Source organism: Rhinopithecus bieti, unplaced genomic scaffold (genome assembly GCF_001698545.2).
Source record: "Rhinopithecus bieti isolate Rb0 unplaced genomic scaffold, ASM169854v2 scaffold_7673, whole genome shotgun sequence".
NCBI lineage: Eukaryota > Metazoa > Chordata > Mammalia > Primates > Cercopithecidae > Rhinopithecus > Rhinopithecus bieti.
The window spans coordinates 6,775,270-6,795,366 of NW_016806375.1; the positions used below are offsets into that span (position 1 = coordinate 6,775,270).

Here is a 20,097-nt window from a genome sequence, read left to right on the forward strand (position 1 = left end):
CCATTCTAAAATCTAGTCATCTGATATTTCATTAGGCACCTGCCTAGAGCACAAAATCTCATGGTTGGAAGGAATGTTGGTAACTGTCTGGTTTGATCTCATTATGCATAAGCTGTTGAGGTAACTTTGCCACTGAGAAACCTACTCTTCTCTCTTATAGAAAACCCCTGTGGCACTGGGGAGAGAATTACTTATTTCTTCAATTCTCACTCAAAGTTGAAGGAATAGTCCAAAAACTTCTGCTCATACCTTATTAGGAGAAGGCTCACTCTTGTCCTGGTAATAAAGATAACCACCTGATTGAGGGGGAATTGGTACCTATCATTTATGTATGTAGACTTCCTGGATAAACTCTGAATAAGTATATCAAAAATCAATCTGGACTCACAGCAACCTTGAACTACAAAGGAATTTAGAGCTCACCTACTTTGGGGATTCTTGACCCTGTGTGGTAGTTATGCCTGTTCACTGGAAATTTGAAGCTTTTCTTCTAGGCACATGGAGGATTACACATGGTGACTTGCTTGGCAGTGAAATGTGAATTGAAATTGTGCATGTCCCTTCCAATTGGAAGCCTTAGGAGCCAGTATGTGATCTGCTATATTGCCTTTTCCCTAACCCAGCAATGAATGTTACCCCAGATGGTGTGCAGGATGCATCAGCTTGGATCCAGATTGAGGAGTCATGGAACAGAACTCCAAACTAAGCTATCATAAACCTCTATCATGAGCAAGAAGAAATCTCTGTTGTCATTGCCTCTGAGACTGCAGCATAACCTCGGTCTGACACTTCTCTTTAATTAAATTTAGTGTTATGTACATTATCTTGTAGCTCTGTTCATATTCTCAAAGAGGTCTATGATCTCCAAAACTGATCTCATCTGCCCTCCTCCTTTTAAAGAGGAACAGGAAATCAGGACTTCTGATCATCTCCCATTTACAGGTATCCTGAATCACAAGCATGCTATAGGGCAAAGAGCTGGTTGCTTAGCACTGAAATGGTGGCTTCTGACAACTTTGCTAACTGGGGTGGAAGAATAATATACTTCTCACAATCTTTCTTTCATGGAGTTTATGCACATTATTCATCTATTTTTCTCTGTCTTAAATTTAAGACAAAAATCAAACGAATCAGCTACTTAACTAAATCATTAATTAACTCATTAAATAGGTCAATACATGCAAAATATTTCAAAAACTGCATTAAGTGCTCCACAAACGTTCACTGGTATCACGGCCATCACATCCCCCCTACAGCTCTAAGCAATCCTTCCCCACCCCCTAGAATGTTCATAAACATTCTCTTTAATCTTATTTTCTTTTCTTTTTCTGATTCTCACTCAATGTTCCCTGGAAAATATTTCACTCTCTCTTCTGCCCTGAATTTGTGAGAAAAATATAGATTCTGTTTATATGAGCAGTGTGGTGATCTACCATTGCCAAGGGAAACAAAGCTGTGAGTCTGAAAATAAAATAAGAACGAATAGTACAATCATCACCATTAATGCTGAGAGCTCTTAGAAGTCTCCAACAGTCCCTCCAGGATCACTGCACAAACTTTCATCTACCTCCTCTAATTCAACCTGTCTTATTGTTCAAGAGTCAACTTCTAAGATCAATTTGATTTTTTCTAATTGGATTTGATTTTCTGGGAAAGTGGATTTGTAAGCATGGTCTTCCATCAGAACTCAGTCTTTGAACCATCCGGATAAAAAAGTGTAAAATCAGAGTGAGGGGAATGGATTTGGAAAATACAATTTTCTGGGGCTGAAGTAGTGATGGGACCCCAGCCCTAACCCTGCTGCATCCCCTCAAGAGAAGGATGCTGCTTTGCTGACGCTGCATGTGGCCAGAGCTCTAGAAATGTCTGATGTTTGTAAATAGTCCCATAAGCAAAAATTCATACATTGTTGGTGTGAGTTTTTCCAGATTGCTGATGTAAGCTGTGATTATAAAAGAACAGTGTTATAACAAGATTTGAGCTCACAGGTGTGGCAAGACCTTTCCTCATGCAGACTGGAAGTAGGAACTCTGGGTGTCAAGGGAAGCTAGGATGGGATATGCCACATCCCTGCTCCTGCCCTGTAAGCCAACTCATTTCCAGTAAGATTTTATATTCTTGGCTAATTAAATCAGAAACTTAATCTAACATTGTTCTGTGTGTGTGTGTACGTGTGTATTGGGGGTGTGTGTATACTTCTTCCTACCAATCTATAACTGCCCTGAAACATTAAAAATTGTTGATTTTCTGCCAGTTATAATTTCCACTAATTTTTATTTCAGAAAATGCAAAGTTTCAGTCACATGATTTATAACATTTTTCTTATGCGTGAATGCCTTTTGAATTCCAAATTTGCTTACACATAAATATTTGAACTACCTTTTATGTTAGAAACTGCCTACCCTTGAGAGCAACATTTGAGACTAGTCACAAGCCTCAAAGGACATTAGCTCTGCTCATTTGTGAGACAATCCATGAAGCTGCCACGTTTAGACCTTATGGATTATGTGATCAATTTCTGAAATGCATGCAGAGAACCTCTGGCTTCTTTTTACATTACTGGCCAATAAAGGGTGCCCAAGACAGACATTCCCAGTTACTAGCCCTTAGTGTCATCTACTAGAACATTCTGAGATGATAGACATGTTCCAGAGATCTAAGTTGTCTAACATAATAGTCACAGGTGACCACTGGGTCACCTGTGTAACTAGTGTGACTGTAACTAGTGTGACTGAGTAACTTAATTTAACTAGTAACTAGTTATGTATGTAACTAGTGTGAAATGTAACTAGTGTGACTGAGGAACTTAATTTTAAATTAAATATAATTTTAATTAAAATAAATCTACGTTTAAATAGTCACAAGTGATTAGTGGCTACCATAATGACAGTGCAGCCTAATAGTTAAAAACAACAACGACAAAAAAAGACAACAAAAACCACAAAACACCAGGCAGAGGGAAAAGAAATGAAACTCGGTTGAATCCTGGAAATATAAAAATAACTTGTACAAATTAATTTAGGAATATCACCTCACACTAAAATGATTCATTTTTATCCCTAAAGAGTTCTAAAGTTGTACTTAAACAATTCGCAATTGGAACCAATTACACAGTCACCCATCCTGAATTTGATCTGGAAACAAAAGATCATGAGCAGTGAAATAAATGCTAATTTTTAAAGAAACCACAGACTTTCAGGCACTGAAAACTGAACAATCCTAATCTTTCCAAGAATAAAAGCAAGTAAATCAGTTGCCAATGGCTGTCGGTATAATTTTTTAAGACAAAACAAAAAACAAAAAACAACTTATCAATGTCTCTGAGATTAAAAATTAGGGATCTGAAACATTAAGCCCTCTTTTATATGCATACCAAATCTTTAGAGTTCTATGAAAATGTACATCTTAATTCCACAACTAAGTTTGTAAGTAAAACTCTTCCCAAATTTTAGAGATAATTTCAAGTTGTTGGAGCAAAACAACATATTGGAAGCGGAAGTGTGACCGACCTCCAGGTAAATGAAAGGAGCATGGGAGTTGAACATAACAGTAAACAAATTCAGCATACAGTTTCTCCACCCGACTTTTCCTCCCTCTCTCATCTGTTGTTGTCTCTGTGTGGCTGGGGTAACCTGGGTTCTAACTCCCTCTCTGCTGTTACCTACTGTTCTAATTTTGGGCATATCATCTAACTTCTTTGACCCCAATTGCCTCTATAGAAGAGGTTGAACAAAATGATCCATACGGGTCCCTCCAATTACATGATTCTGCCTTGTGTGTCCTCTTCTGTGATTCTTTCTCTCCCTCCACACTCTCTCCTCTCCAGTAACTGGTCTCACTTTTAAACGAGACTTTGCTTTAAGTTATCAGATTTATTAGTCTCTTTTAAAAACAGCTAACGACACGATTCCTCTCCTATAAGCAATGTGACCTAAGTTACGTTCTTTCACTGATGTGCTGCCTGCACAGTTTTTTCCTCTCCTGAGAGTAGCTTGACCTTGTAGATAAAAATGTTCCCACATTTTAATAGAGTGTCTTTAAAGTAGTCTTTAAAAGGTAGGAGCACCTATGCTATGCTGGTGTATAATTAAAAGAGTGGCAAAACTGACTTGGAGACAGCGTAACAACTGTGAATAATTGGCTGGAAGTGTAATATAAACAGTGGAACTTCTGGTTGAAAGGTGAAACATCAAGCAGAGAATCCACTGGTTCAGCAATGAGCATACTGTAGCCCAGGGCCCAGGGGATGCCACACATAAGCATGCAGGGTGCAGCCGCTTTCACACCTTGGCTTCTCAATTAGAGCCCAAAACTCAGAGTGTTCACAGGCATCCGCTAAATACCAAAGAAGACCTAAGTGTGGGTCCAGGCATTTCGCAGGTAGAAAGCAGCTGCCTGAAACATAAAGGTGGGGCCTGTATATGAGAGGATCTGGTACTTCACAGCAGGGGCCTCCGGTTTGATTTCAGAGTTGAGCCAGGGCCCAGACACCGATCCTGTTTCCTACAGTGAGGCCACAGAGTCATGGGATCCTTACACTGAAAGGGGCGAGAAGCACACGACACAGCGGGTAAGGAATGGATGCTGGAGTCACTGGGCTTGGATTCCAGCCCTGCCACTTGCTGATTGTGTGATCTTGAGCAATTTACATAAACCCCACCTCAGTTTCCTTATCTTTAGAGTAAGAATAACTGAAGTAATTTGTGAGTATTAAATTACTTAAATTATATAAAAGTGCTTAGTGCATTGCTTGGCCTCAATAAGCAATAATTAATATTAAAGGATCTCTGAACTATGTCTCCTCATCCCCAACCCAGTGCAGGGATTCTTTCTAAATCACCCCTATCAGCTACCCACGGAGCTTTGCTCAAATATTTCTCAGATTCATTTTCTGACAAGTCCAGCAAAGCTTTGCTGGTTTTTCCTTTTTGCTGACTGCCAAGAAAAAAACCCCTTGGCTGCAGACCATTCACCACTATAAGCAACCTCTTCTTTCTCCCCCTGTCTGTGGAGGTCTCTTTGCTTATGGATTTGTGTGGCTGCAGAGACAGATGGCTGGCATGCTTTTGATATATTCTGCAGAGAAATGTGTGAACTGGGTATTTCCCTGTGCGAGGAAGAGGGGTTATGATCTATGTTATCCTAGGGTGTTGTATTTTGGGCACATCTGCTGTTTCCAGGGGAGGCATCAGTGTGTTTGTTGTGTGTGCTTACTTAGAATAAGTGAGTGATTTGTTTTCTGAAAACTCTGATAGGGAGATTACAAGAACTGCTTCTGGTAACCCCAAGGGCCATGCAGGTATCACCTCATTGTGGCATTAATCTGCATTCATTGTATGAATACCTGGGAGTAGGCTTTAGAGCAGAAAGGGCCTGGGAGGCTATTCGTATACATGAGATTGTGAGCTCCGTGAGGGCAGGGACCATATCTTTCCCGTTCACCATTACACCTCAGTGCCAGGCACAAAGTGAGTGCCCATCTCATTGTGTCATTGTTTCATTCATACTTGCAGAATAAAGAAAAGGATGGCTGAACTGGTCCAGTGGTTTCACTTAACAGATGAGAAAGCTGAGACCCAGAGGACAAGACAGAAGAGGACAAGAAAAACTCACACAGCAACTGATGCTAGCCTCAGTTCATGGAGGTATCTGTTCTTGGACCACAAAATGAGAGAGGGTGGAGAGGGTGAGGTGGGGAGAGTTCACAAGAGGCCAAATTATCCTAAGTGTGGAGGTCATGCTGACGTTTAGGGTTAGAGTTAGTGGGCTGGGGGTGCATGTTCCAAGATGCAGAAGCATAACATAGGAGAGGGTTTGGAAGTGAAGCCATGCACGAAGTAATAGGAGCAGTTAATGCACAAGGAAAGGTCTTGAAAGATAATAGATAATATTTAGAGGGTGGGTCCTCTATGTCAGGCAGTGTCCTCAGCCACTTATATATGTTATCTCATTGAGCCCTCATAACTCAAGAGGGGATACTATTATCCTCATTTTACAGGAGAATGAAACTCAGAGACCTGAGGCCCTTTGTCCAAGGTCACCCAGTTAGTAAATGGCAGAGGCAGAATCTGAACTCAGTCTGACTTTCAAACCCAGGCTCTTACCACTAAGCTCAACTGCCTGCAATGCAATAGTGCCAATGGAATGGCTACCTCTGGGGAGGAAGTGGGAAGCGGGGGTAAAGGGGTATCTAACTTTTCCCTAATAGTAGTCATCGATTACCCAGTTGTTTTAAAAAATAGTTTAAGAAGATGTAAAAATAATGATTGGAGTTAACTAGAGTACAGGCCGGGAAATAGGAAGAGCAATTCAGCATCCCTGGCAGGTGATGAAGAAGCAGTGATTGCCGCTCCAGGGCCAGGGATGTCAGCTTTGGGTAGCATTCCTGGCATAGGCAAGTAAAGCCTGACAGGTGTGTGTGCTGGGCCCCAGAGAGCTGCAGGCGCTGCAGGTGTTGGCAGCTGCAGCAGGGCAGAAGTACGAGTCCTCTGGGAACCCCTAGGTCCTTTCACAGATGGCCCCGGCCTGGCTGCAGTTTCCCATGTCAGCGGGTCAGTAACACAGCCTGTCTTCCCAGGAGGATGTTGTAAAACCTTTGCTGCAACAGAAACTCCTCCGCAGCTTCCCTCTGCCAGGCTCATCAGCATGCTCCATGGTCATGGCGTGTTGCTGGCAACATGGCTCGCGCCGCCTTCTTCAGAAACGTGTTGTCGGGACATGTGTCAGAACGGCATGCTCTTGGCCAGCCAGACTGCTCTTGTCTGACAGCCAGCTGCCACACGACAGCTCCAGCAGAAAGAGTTTCGGTTAGATAGACCCAAAGGGGCCTTCACTGCAGCGAGCTTCACAAGCAAGGAGGGCTACATGGCAGCCCATAACATCAGAGAGTTCTTTATTTCTTGTATTTCCACCGGTTCCTATTTCAAGATAAGTGAAAATGAAGTTTCAGCTGCCGGGTTGCTGCCCCTCCCTCCTCTCCTCTTTCCTCCTCTGCTGTTGACTGTGCCTGTGTCTGTGGGCTCAGCACAGGGCCCCTTTCAAAGTAGTCAAGTAGATCTGTGTTCTCATTTCTTTCCCCAAGATTCTCCTCCCTACCCCTGGGCCAGGGAACCATTCTTATTAGCTGGGTGTAAAGGAGCCCTTTCTGCCCTCCCTAACTTATGCTTTCTCTAGAATGTTTAGCTTTGTCATAAATCCTTCTGTTCTTCTAAAGAGACAGGCTTTTAAAATTCAAAAGCTAGGAAGCCACCCATTCTGTCCCTGTTTTCTGCTGCCCATCCTAGCCCAAGGCCTTGCTCACTGAATAGAGAGAAAGGCACAAGAGTGGTGGGTATAGGAAATCCTAGTTAATATTTCAAAAATACCATCCGGCTACACTTGGTCATGGGTTTTAAGAGCATGATATACACAGTGGTATAAAAAGTAGCTGAGGAATAAAGAAGATTTGATAGAGAAGGGGAAATACCCCTAGGGTGGCTACCAGTCTGGGCATTTTTTCCACTTTGGAGTGGGCTTCTGCTAATCACCACACACTCTCTTGTCACTGCTGAGTCAGTTCTTTGTGATCTTTACAAAGCCCCCAGTCAGGAACACAAAGGAGCCGGTAAAAATAGCTAAAACAACGAACATTAATGGAGCAATCACTATGTGCCAGGCATTGTGCTATGTGCTTCCCAAGCATCCCCTCATTTAATGCTCACAACTTCATGAGATAAATATGTATGACCCCCATTTTGTGTATGAGAGTGTGAAGCACAGAGAGGATATGTGAAGTTACACCACATGTAAGTTTAGAGTGAGGGTTCAGACAGGCATCAGCAGCTCTAGAAGGGGCTCAATTTCTTCTCATCTCCTTTCCCTCTAGTGGGTGTTCCGTCAGATCCTCCTTCTGCCCAGTGTATCCCGAAGGAGAGAGGAGGGACTGCCTTGACCCCAGCAGGGAGAAGGGGGTTGCCATGCACTGGAGGCCTGTGGTGCTCTTTCCAGCATCTCTCCAGCTTATCTGAAAAATACTATTTGGGTTTCATCTGGGGCCCTGGAAACTATGTTGGAAATAGAGGAACTTTAGGCAGCCAGCAATTGTCTTTGTGCTATGAGTGACTCAGTCTCCTGGCCTTTGAGTCAGAGGTTTTAATACGTACACAACACTTGCTTCCTGAGATGCTGGCAGGTCACCGTGCACTGATGTATTGCGGGGAAATCCAAGGAATCTTAACTGTGAACCCGGCTTTCCTCAATGTGGCAGGGAAGTATCAGAGTGGAGGGAATAGAGAAAATACCTAGTCTAGACATTTCTGAATTTTTTTTTTTTAAAGCTATGAAGCCTTTCTTCAAATGAAATGATGAAATGGCCTCTAGGTTATACTGTTTCTGTTGCAAACCATGCATGGAATGCAAACCTGTGACACCCTGGTCATCGTTCAGGGAAATTCCCTAGACCAGCGGTTGTCTGTGTTGGATGTGGCTCCCAGAAGGACTTTATTTGGATGGCCTGATGTTTGTTTTTACATCCTTGCAGATCACCATGGTTCCTACCTCTTGTTTTTACCTTACCCCTGGCCAGCTTCTCTCCTGTACTGCCAGGCACTTTAAGGCCTTGGAGCTATGAGCCCCACCTGGAAGCCAGGCAGATGAATGCAGAGCTGCAGTGACTGAAGTAGGGTAGGGCCTGAAGTGCCACCCCTTGTGACCTCATCCCACCCCAGGGCAGCTTCCAGGGCCCCTTCTGCCCCATCTCATCCACTTTCCCATCCTGACAGATGCAGCCCTGTGGCTCAGGGTCTCTACGATGCTGGCCACACCAGGACAAGCAGGAAACATTGGGGAAATTTCAGTTTCAGATCAGGGACACTTGCCTGAGGGCAGGCCAAAGTGAGGGCTAGACAATGCGAGTCAGGAAATTCCTGAAGCCGTTGCAAGCATCCTCCATTCTTATGGGGCAGAGGTCTACTGGAGGCCCCTTTTTGTGTCCAAAGTGCTCCTCCCATTGCTCAAAGTCCTACAGGACTACCCACTGATGGCCCCCGCAGTCATCTGCTCACTAGAAGCTTATGGGAAGCGATCACACCATGTGACAGGACCCTTCCCTCAGAAATCTGAACCGCTAGCCAGGGCCCCATTCCCCAGGGCTGTGAGGACAGCCTGACCACCACTCCAATTCCGTCCTTTCCTCTTGCTCCTCTCTCTCCCTGTTCATTCACTCTCCTCCCCTCTTTCCCTTTCTGACTTTCTTTCTTCTTTCTCCTCTGTCATACTGCAATTCTTGCTAACATCTGGTTCTTCCTTGGGAGAGAGAACCAGTTCCTTGTCTGTCATTCAGTTTCTGTGAGGCCTCAGGGAGGACACTCCCCATCTCCAGGCTCTTGTTTTCCCATTTACAAAGTACAAGAGTTGCATTCTGTTATCTCTGTTTCCTTTCAGTTATAATTTTCTAAGCATATTAAACACAGGTCACAACATGACATGTTTTTAGAGGCCAGGCAGGTCATGGAAATGGAAAAATCGACCTAAAGGGACCTATCTGGAGAGTCTGGGCCACCTAAAGGGGAAAAAATTACTGGGCCTCAGGGGATTATGGCCATGCACACATATGTCAAGGTTCCAAGGAGGCCTATCTGTGGGGGCTAAATCCTGCCTGTGGGCCTCCAATTTGGGTCTCTCCATCCAGACAGATAGATGACCACAAAGTCACTTTTAATCACCATCTGAGGGAAGTCACATGCTCACCACATGCCTGTAGGATCTGGAAGAACAGAATATTCTGAAATGAGGTCTTGCAGAGCCCCTGGGTGGATGGGGACACACCACAGAAGCATGACACTCTCAAGGTCTCGGTGACATTACTTAGGGGCAGGCGGTGGTTTTCAAACGTTTTTTGACCATGACCCACTGGAGGAAATTAATTTTGCATAATGACTCAGTACACAAATATGTGAAACAAAACTTTCATAGTCAAAACTTAGTACAATCAAAATTTTGTAGTGCACATGATGTGTACAGATATTTTATTTTAGTTTTTATTCCATTCTATTTAATTATTTTATGCTATTTCATTAAAAAATGTTATTTGCACCCCCATACATCGATTTTAGGATCTGGCAATGGGTTGCACCACATAATTTAAAACATCCTTCTCTAGGGTATGTAAAAGATCACAAGTCAAAGAATGATACAAATTCTTCTAACTTTGTGCTGTCCAAAATGGTAGCCATTAGTCATTTGTGATTACTTAAATTAAAATTAGTTGAACTTAAAAATTCAGTCCCCCAGTCCAACTAGCCAATTTCAAGTACTCAGTAGCCACATGTGGCTAGTGGCTACTCTAGTGGACAATGAAGAAATAGTGTTTTCCTTTCTATGGAGTGTTCTATTGGACATCTGGTCTATGCCAAACTTCACTGTTTGCTAATGAAGAAACTGAGGCACAAGGCCCTTCAAGGAGATATATTTGAGATTGGGAAGGCATCGACTGGGGCCAAACTGATGAAGCCTCAGGGATGTCTGTCAGTGGTCACAAAAGCAGTCAGGACGAGATGTGAGCTTTGCAGATTTATCCTCACTACAGGACTCTCAACCCAAAGTCCACATCCTGCATTCCATACACAAGCTGTCAGATCCTAACCTTAATCTTCACAGAAAGCAGAAGCCAATCTCCATGTTCTACTGGGCATTTATGGGAAAGCTTATGTCAGCTGGAGAGCAAATAGGGTACGGAACCTGTCAGATCTGGGTTCGAATTCAGGCTCTGCCTCTCACAGACCTCTCAGTGTGTGTAAGTGTGGGCAAGGCGCTTTGTGTCACTGAGCTTTAGCTTCTCCATCTGTAAAATGGGGATAGTCGTATTTTACCTTCCTTTCAAGATTTTTGAAAGAATAAGATGCAATATACATAAAGCACTTATCACATTTTCTGGCATATGGTAAGTGCTAAGCAAAAGCTTGCTATAATAATAATGATAATGATAGTAATATTACTAATAAAAAGAGACTAAACCATGTGGAGATGTAAAGATAAAGTAAAAACACTTTCTACCCTAAAGGAAGTTCCAGGCTAGGGTAGGGGAGATTGCTTTTTATTGCATCTCTAATGCTAAGCCCAGTACTGGTAGGCACTTGATTTATGTATTTCAAAGAAATGACTGACTAAATGACTAAATTATATTCACAAGTAGCTACAATCTAAGGTAGAACTTGGTAAAAGAATCAGAGAGGACAATACGTGAAGTGAGATGATTTTTATGAATTATTCCTGATTAGGAAGGGGAGAAGAGAGAAAGAAAAATTAGGAAAACTACCATGGAGAGATGGCATTTTAATTTTTTTTATTAGGTTGTTGTTACATGATACATGGGACTAAGAAGTCAAGACATAATAAGTAACCAAGAAAATAGAGAAGAAAAGACCAAAAACAGTAGGAGGAAAGATAAGGAATATTTTGAGACATCCTTTGAGATAAGAGAATTTAAAGATCTCCCCCCAAATCAATGGACAAACATCCCATTTTATCTTTAGGAAACAAAGCATCATTCAAAGTTTCAAACTGAATTTGTGTAGTCTGGGAGAACTATTTAATCTCTGTGAGTATCAGCAAAGAGTTCTCAATTATGGTTTGGCCCATGTATAATGCCCTGCAAACAGCGTTTTTCACCCACAAATGTAGTGGACATCTGTTGTTTTGCCTGCTCAGCATCTGCTCTCTGCTTCATCTGGCAGTAGAACCTCTTTCCTGTAGGGAAACCACTCCATGGGGTTTGGGTGGGGCCTGTCCCAGCATGAGGTAGGCGAGTAGTGGTTAGGCCAATTAGAACAGCCCAATTCCCTTTCCATATGATTGGCAGGCATATGACCTAATTCTCTCTGAGGCTTTTCTGCAAGAGCTCTTAGAAAAGCCTCCTGGTTGCTAAGCCAACCAGGAGGTAGTCTGGGGCTCCTTTGCCATCTTGCTCTACATGTTGAGAGAACCTGTTAGAGGTGGAGAGAGACAGGGAGAGAGAGATTGAGAGAGAGAGAGAGAGCAAGAGAGAGAGAGAGAGAGAGAGAGAGAACAGAACCCTGAATGCATGCATCATTTAAGTCTGTGGATTTTCCTGGATCTGAAGCCACTGTGCTTCCCAATATACAAACCAACATAGTACACTGGAGGGTGGGAGGAGGGATCAGGAAAAATAACTAGCAGGTAGTAGGCTTAATACTCGGTTGAGGAAATAATCTGTACGACAAACCCCCATGACACAAGTTTACTTATATAACAAACCTGCACAAGTATCCTTCAACTTAATATAAATGTTTAAAAAAGAGATAGTAGCTAATTTGAGTTAGGGTTTTTTCACTTGGAATGAACTAATTTATGTCCTAATTACTCACAATACTCCATCAAAATCACAATCTTCCATTAATTTAAATTAAACAAACATTTCAGGGCCACTTCATGCCGATATACCTTCTGTATCTAACATGAGCCATAGCGTGGAGATTGCTGGAGATTGAACGATGGACCAGGTGAGCATGGCGTCTGCCCTCATGTGACTCACACTTCAGTGGGGGAATGGTGGGAGAGGAAGAGGAGTATTGTGGCAGACATAGTTGCCTCCCAGCAGCCACTCCTTCTTCTGTGAATAGAATCTCTTTCCTGGAGGAACCAATTTTTGTTTAATCTCCCCTGAGCAGCCATGTCTTTTGAGAAAGGTTGTGACCTTTCCTGACTTGGGGAGGGAATCTTGTTTGGTGAAAACTGATCCTAGTAATCTCGTTCCTTTGCTAATGATTTAATTTAGGCAAAGACATGTGAAATACTCCCAGCTAATGAGATACCAGGGAGGTCCCCTGGAGTGGGAGAGGGTCCTGGGAAGGTTTTCTTGGATGGAGGTTGTTATGCACATGTGACGCTGGAACTGCAGCCCTGGAATCCATGATGGATTCTGACGGGAGAGCCCCTTAAGATGGAAGGAATCTGGGTCTTGATGGTGTTGCTGAGTTGCTGAATTAGCCTACCTTGGAACTGGCCCTCTCTGGGGTTCCTGTTATGTCAAATAAACGTGTTTAGATTGTTCAAGCCAGTTTTAGCCGGGGGCTGTTACTTGTCGCTGCAGACATTCTAGTATCTACGCAGTTAGGAGAGCTTTCTGGAGCAGCTCCGGATATGAACAAATTAGCCAAGCAGAGTTAGGGTAAGGTTGGGGGTCCTATAGCAAAGTCAGTGGTTGGGGGGGGTCCTACAGCAAAGTCAGTGGTGGGAAGGAACTGGAACAGATTCCTTCAAGGTGGTTTGACTGTATGAGTGTTTCTCAAAGTGGTCAGCTGATCACCTGCTTCAGAATCACCAGGGTGGGGACCGGGATTGTTAAAATACAGATTCCTGGGTCCCATCCCAGACTTACTGAATTGGGTTTTACATTTTAAACAAGCTCCTCTGGAGATTCTTTTCCTCACTAAAGGTCAATAAATCTTGGGCTAGAGACTAGAAAGAAGATCTTCACACAGTCTTCAGCACTGAGAGAATAGAAATCTTGATATCTGATACTAATGTGTATCAAAAGTGCTGTTACCATATAATGTGCCAATATCCTTCGAGTATTACAAAGTATATTTTCTCTGATGTGTTTGCCAACTTTCACAAATGTTTAAAAAAGTCAACTGGCATTGAAAAAATGTCCCAATACAGCTAGATTAAACACACACTTAATGCACTCAGCCCTGGCAGATGGTTTTTCTTTTCTAAAGTTGTTGTTCCTTTTAGGAAGAGCTGTTTTAGGTCTGTTATTAAAGCCATCTCCCATCAGGCAGACATGAACAACACAAGTGGCTATGCTGGCAGAGAGCTGGGCAGATGGGCAAAGGTGTTTTTCCTCGCTCCGTCATGTCTTCCGAGCTCTGTCCCTTCAGATTTCAGAGCCAGGATGTGATGGTGTCACTTGTGCAAACCAAAGTCAGTCCTTCAACATGATAAACTGAAATTCATCCTTGGCTTCTCATATTCCCCTTCCTGGCCTACCCATTATCAAGTCATATAGACCAATCCCTTACAGAGCACTTGAGCTCAGCCTACTCTCTTCATCTCTTCATCTCTTCCAGCCATAGCCCAGCAACAGGCATCTTTCACCTGGGCTACCACAGCAGCCTTCTACCGCACCTCTTCTCAAGTTCACCAGTTCTTGACTGGGGACAATTCTCTGACCCCTACCTCTCTCTCAGCAGTCATTTGACAATGTCTGCATTTGGTTATCACAAATGGTGTGTGTGTATATGTGTGTGTGCTATAGGCATCTAGTGGGTAGAGACCAGGGACGCTGCTAAACATTCTACAATGCACAAGACAGTTCTTCCTCCTCCCCTTAACGCAGAATTATCTAGTCTAAAATTCACAGTGCTAAGTTGAGAAATCCTACTTTCCATGGATCCCCTCCATCCCACAGATCTCAGGTCAAAGGCCCTTCACTGACTTCCCTCAGGAGTATAAACCCTACTTTCGTTGGTTCCCATAGTCCTGGGTACTCTCTCTTGATTGCACTGCCATCAAGGATTTGTTTGTATATCAGTTGTGATTATTTGCTTAATGTCTATTTCCTCCATTGGGCTCTAAGCTTGATGAGGGCAGGGACGGTATCTCTTGAGCTTATCTCTCTAGTCCTAATTCTGAGCATAATACCTAGCACACTGTGGTTTACAAGAAACATTTAAAAAATAATTTACTTTGTACAATTCATGTGCAATTAAAAAACACAATGATTAGTATAGCTCTTGTCTATAAGAAAATGACATCCTTGTTGGGACCATCTGAAAAATCTCTACTACAAGATGAGAAGTGTCTTGTAGTTTAAGAAAAGCATAGCCAGGATACTGCAATGTTAGCAGTTCTGAAACTTTTTGGCATCAGCACTCCTCTATACTCTTAATTTTTATTGCAAACTCTAAAGAGCTTTTGTTTAGATGGGTTACATCTATAAATATTTATCATATTAGAACTCATATCAGATATTTTTTATTTTTTTATTTTATTTTATTTTGAGACGGAGTCTCACTCTGTCACCCAGGCTGGAGTGCTGTGGCCAGATCTCAGCTCACTGCAAGCTCCGCCTCCCGGGTTCACTCCATTCTCCTGCCTCAGCCTCCCAGGTAGCTGGGACTACAGGCGCCGCCACCTCGCCCAGCTAGTTTTTTGTAGTTTTAGTAGAGACGGGGTTTCACCGTGTTAGCCAGGATGGTCTCGATCTCCTGACCTCGTGATCCGCCCGTCTCGGCCTCCCAAAGTGCTGGGATTACAGGCTTGAGCCACCGCGCCCGGCAGATATTTTTTAAAAACAAAAATACACAAGCACAGATTCCAATAGCCATCAGGGTGATGGCCTCATCACACATCACCTCTAAAAAACTCCACTGTAGTAAAACAATGAGAATGAAAAAGGCAAATAACTTCTTAGAATTATTACACAAATAGTATTATCTTGTGGACTCCTTGAGGGGTCTCAGGGACTTTCAGGGATTCCTGGAACATCTTCAAAAGCTGTTGTACTCCAGAAATTCTGATGCTATAGACATCACATCTTGAAGAGGAATCAGAGCAAGTTGATTAGAAATGCTCCATCTCAGCTGGCTCTGGAAAGATGGGAGGCATCAGGACACCCCACATAGACAAACACCTCTTCTGCTGGCCCACTGAATGGCTCCACAGCAAGAATAAGCAAACTATGGCTCAGGGACAATTCTGTCCCACTAACTGTCTTGGGAAATAAAGTTTTATTGGAACACAGTATTGCTTACTCATTTACATATTATCTATGATTGCTTTCAGGCTACAATAGTGGAGTTGAATAGTTGCAACAGAGACCACATGACTGCAAAGTCTAAGATATTCACCATGTGGTCCTTTACAGAGAAAGTTTGCAAACTTTTGTTCTTTAGAATGTTTGCAAAGGCAAAGAGTTCAGTAAAAACTAAACCTGTTGTCAAATGACTTTTTACATGTATTCCTTGTCTCTAAATGAGTCTGGGGGTCAGTGAGTGAGGAAGAAAGGTGGGAAAGAACATACTTCCATCAGGTGGGGTAAAAAGACCACTAGCTTGGTGAGCCATACTGAGACTTCTAATTCTCTAACATACTGGGAGACTTGGGGCAAGTCACTTACCCATTTTGGAAGGCTGAAGAGAATGGAACATACAGGGGAAAATTTCTCAACAGCCAGAGCTGCAAATAACTGCTTCTCTAGGTAGTGAGCTTCCTGCATGTGGGAAGCTGGCAGAGGCTGCATGATCACTATGCCAAGACAGATGGGAATCAGACCTTTGAGAATCAGAGGCATAACTGTATTAAGTCAGGGAGCACTGACTCAGTGCTCAAGGGTAGGTCATGCAAGTGAGTGACATCAGTTGGGATAACACAAAGGGAGTGGGAGATTGTGGCTAAACAGGCACAGCCCCTACTCAGTTCCAACTGATTACTGCCAGGTGGGGACATGGGCTCAGTGAATCCAGAAATATGGATTTAAAGTAAAACTCCCAGTTTTTATATCTTGGCTCAAACATTTAAAAAATAAATGAAAAGAATACTATGTGAGACAACTAAAACACATTTATGGATCATTTTCTCACCCAGGCCATGAGGATAAAATAAACGTTGGTGTCATTGTCAGCTTAAAAATGCTTAGATTCTAAGCAAATAAAAGCAACCCTTTGAAGGTTTTTTGATTTTCAAAGTATCTTAACATCATATCTCATATTTTTGTTATTCAACAGCATAGTCAGGACTAGCACCCGGGACTTGTGACTCTAAGCCTAGTGTTCACAGGACAGCTGCCGATACCGCCACAGCAGAATAAAGATCTGCACTTAGAGGAGTGGATGGAATGGAACAAAATAAATATGAGTAGTGAAGGGAGGATAATTAATCAGAATGAGTGAGCAGGGAGAAAGGTCTTTCCAGGAGGTGCAGTAGACACGACTAGGGCAGCATATATACAGAAGACAATCCATTTGGAACCACATGTGTGATATCAAGTGAACAGCTACTTCAGGGAGACCTTCTTTTAACTTCAAAGGCTTAGGAGCCAGTAGATTCCTGTTTCACTTGAACTAGTTGGAATCGGGTTTTGGTTACCTGTACTCTAAGAGTTCTTACTAATACAAAGTCTTAAAGAGGAGATTAAAGGTTTGCACTATTATAGGGCAAGAACAACCAAAAACAATACATAAATGTATTCCAATAAAAATCTGTATTCTAATAAAATGTATACATAAATGTATTCAATTCAATGCATAAATGTATTCCAAAAATGTGTTCCAATAAAAATTTATATACAAAGACAGGTAGTGTGTCAGAATTGACCCTAAGCCATAGTTTATCCACTCTTGCTACAGAATCATTCAATGGGCTAGAGAAGAACTGATGCCACCTATTTTACAAAGCCTGCTCAGAGGTTATTTGCTGGAGTTATTAGACTAGATGACCTTGAAGGCCTCTTCCCACTGTGAGATTCAAGGATGCTTTGAATTGATTTTGTCTTAAGTATATAGAGGTAGAATCTCTACCCTCAAATCAAGCTATGTTCCGAAACTATGTTTGGAATGAAATGTGTCCTCCAACAAAAAGCCTCCAACCATAATTACCAGTTCTACAACTGAGCATATGTTGATGGAAGCCTCGATTCACAGTGAGCCAGTTAAAATGCAAGAAAGGGACAGCTAGCAGATCTTTCAAGTTAGAGTCCAGGCTGTTAATTACTTTTGTAAAAGAAATACATAAACATACAGATGGCAATTACAGTAAATATGATCATCTACATATAAATATAAAAATCCTACCCACTCCTCAAGGACTATCTCATATGCAACACACTTCTAGAAATATTTCCTGCTTCTCCCCTCCTCCCTCTCCAAGTATGAGCTTTCTTTAAAAATCTCATGTCATGTGCTTCTTATGGCTAAGCAGTGGTTCTCAAAAGGATGCATTCTCAATCCTGATGCATTCTCAAATGCATCAGAATCCTTGGATGTCTTGTTATGACACATGACCCAGGGTTTTTGACTCAGGGGGTCCAGGGTAAGGACTGAAACTGTGCATTTCCAACAAGTTCCCACATGATGTTCATCCTGTGGGTCTGGAGACTACATTTTGAGAACCACTGACCTGCAGCATAGTTCACCTATAAGATACCTACCTTTTCATTTGTTATATTTCTCTATCAGACTGCAAATTACTTGAGGAGGGATGCTACTCAGTTCTGTGTACCCTGGAGTATTCTTGTGGGCACTCAACAAACATTTGGACATACCTATGGGGTGAGCTGAGGAGTTAAGTTTTTGGTCAGCATAAATGTGACAGCTGTTTCCTACAACAGGTATTTCTTGAGCCCACAAGGAAGGCAAATGCAACAGACTTGTTCCCACGAAACAACCAGCACAGGAAATGTCTGTGGCTAAACCATGCCATAATGGAAATTGCAACACAGTCAAGCTCACCGTTCTGGTGGAAGAACAAAACCCAAATGAAATCCGCCAAATGGTTATGCAACTTTCACCACATATAAGGTGCATTACCGTGCATTGGGGGGGGTGGGCAATAAAAAGTAATAGAAATACTAAAGACTATCTAAATCCCCTTTATAGGAAATTCATTAAAAAAGTAGGTTGGAAATACAAAATGTTGACTTGTTGTGTGACCAAAAAAGAAGGGCTCACCTGGGGAAAGACCATCTTCCCTAAAAGCAGCAACAAAGGAAGCAGAGACACCTCAGACAGTGACGGATAAGCACAGACTTGACATTGGGGAAGAGAAAATGTCAGGAGGGACTCTGTGATGGCTGAATTGTGTCCTCTTGCCCCTCTCTCTCTCACCCCCCAAATTCATGTGATGGAGTCCTTACCCTCAGCAGCTCAGAATATGATTGTATTTGGCAACAGGGTTTTTAAAGAGAAAATTAAGTCAAACTGAGGTCATTAGGGTAGGCTCTAACCCAATATGACTGGTGTCCTTATAAGAGGGGATGGGACACAGGCATGCACAGAGGGACAGCCACGGGAACTCACAGGGGAAAGACGCCCACCTACGAGCCAAGGAGAGAGGCCTTAGAAACCAACCTTTCCCACACCATGATCTTGGACTTCTAGACCCCAGAACTATGAGAAAATAAATTCCTATTGTTTAAGCCACCCTGTGTGTGGCATTTTGTTATGGCAGCTCTAGCTAACTAACACTGTAAATAATTCTTTTAAATAGCATAAAGGATATAAAAGCTGTCAGGGAATCAGGACCACGCAATGGCCCTGGAGTAGAAGGTGCCCTGCCCTATCTACCCAAGTCCCAGCCCTATCATCTGCTGGTTGGAGGATCCCAATAGGTTCTAAGGAGTGATCTCCTTTCCTCACTCATTCTACACATAGTAGCCAGGGGGATACATTCAAAATGCAATCTGATGATGCTTAACCCAGACTCCCACCACCTCCAGTGGCAACTTAAAACCATTCAGTGACTTCACTCCACTCTTGGGATAAAGCCAGACTCTTTGCCATGGTCCACAAGGCCCTGTGTGATCTGGTCCCTGTTGGCCTGCCCAGCCTGTCTCAGACTCTGCGCCCCTCTGGCAGGAGAAAGCAGCCTCACTGGCCTCCTTTCTTTTCCAATGCATCCTGCTCCCTCTCCACACTAGGAGATTCCCACTCCAAAACAGACACGCCAGAGATGCTTCCTGTTCAGCTGGGTTACGTGTCCTAGAAAACACATTTTGAAGCGGGTGGCTTTCAGCAGGGAGAAGTCCTGTCTGCTCATGCCCCACTGCCCTGGTCAGGTTAGCCATCGGGAGAAACTGTCTAAGCAGCAGCTGAAAAGTGTCAAGAGCATCGAACGAGGGGACTGGTAAAAAATGAGGCCTATGGAGGGGCATGCAGGATGTTCTTCCCCGTCTAGACACTGATGAATCCTGGTGACAGCACCATTCCTCTGGGAGTTGTAAAAGGAACTGAAAGGTGAAATTGTGGGCCTGTCGGCCAAAATGAGTCACCTGCTCTGATGGGCATGATGAAAGGTTTCTTTCTTTCTGGTCTGGATTGCTCACACCCTTCCAGACACAAAGAGAAAAAGCGAAGCCTCTATCCTATGGTCACTATTCTG

The 20,097-nt window shown here is 42.9% G+C and overlaps 1 protein-coding gene across 6 annotated transcripts in view; it reads right to left on the bottom strand.

Annotated features, from left to right (window-relative positions):
- The window catches only part of ABLIM3 (actin binding LIM protein family member 3), a 119,391-nt gene that overhangs the window by 76,849 nt on the left and 22,445 nt on the right, over positions 1-20,097 (bottom strand). The gene's annotated exons all lie outside the window — the stretch shown is intronic.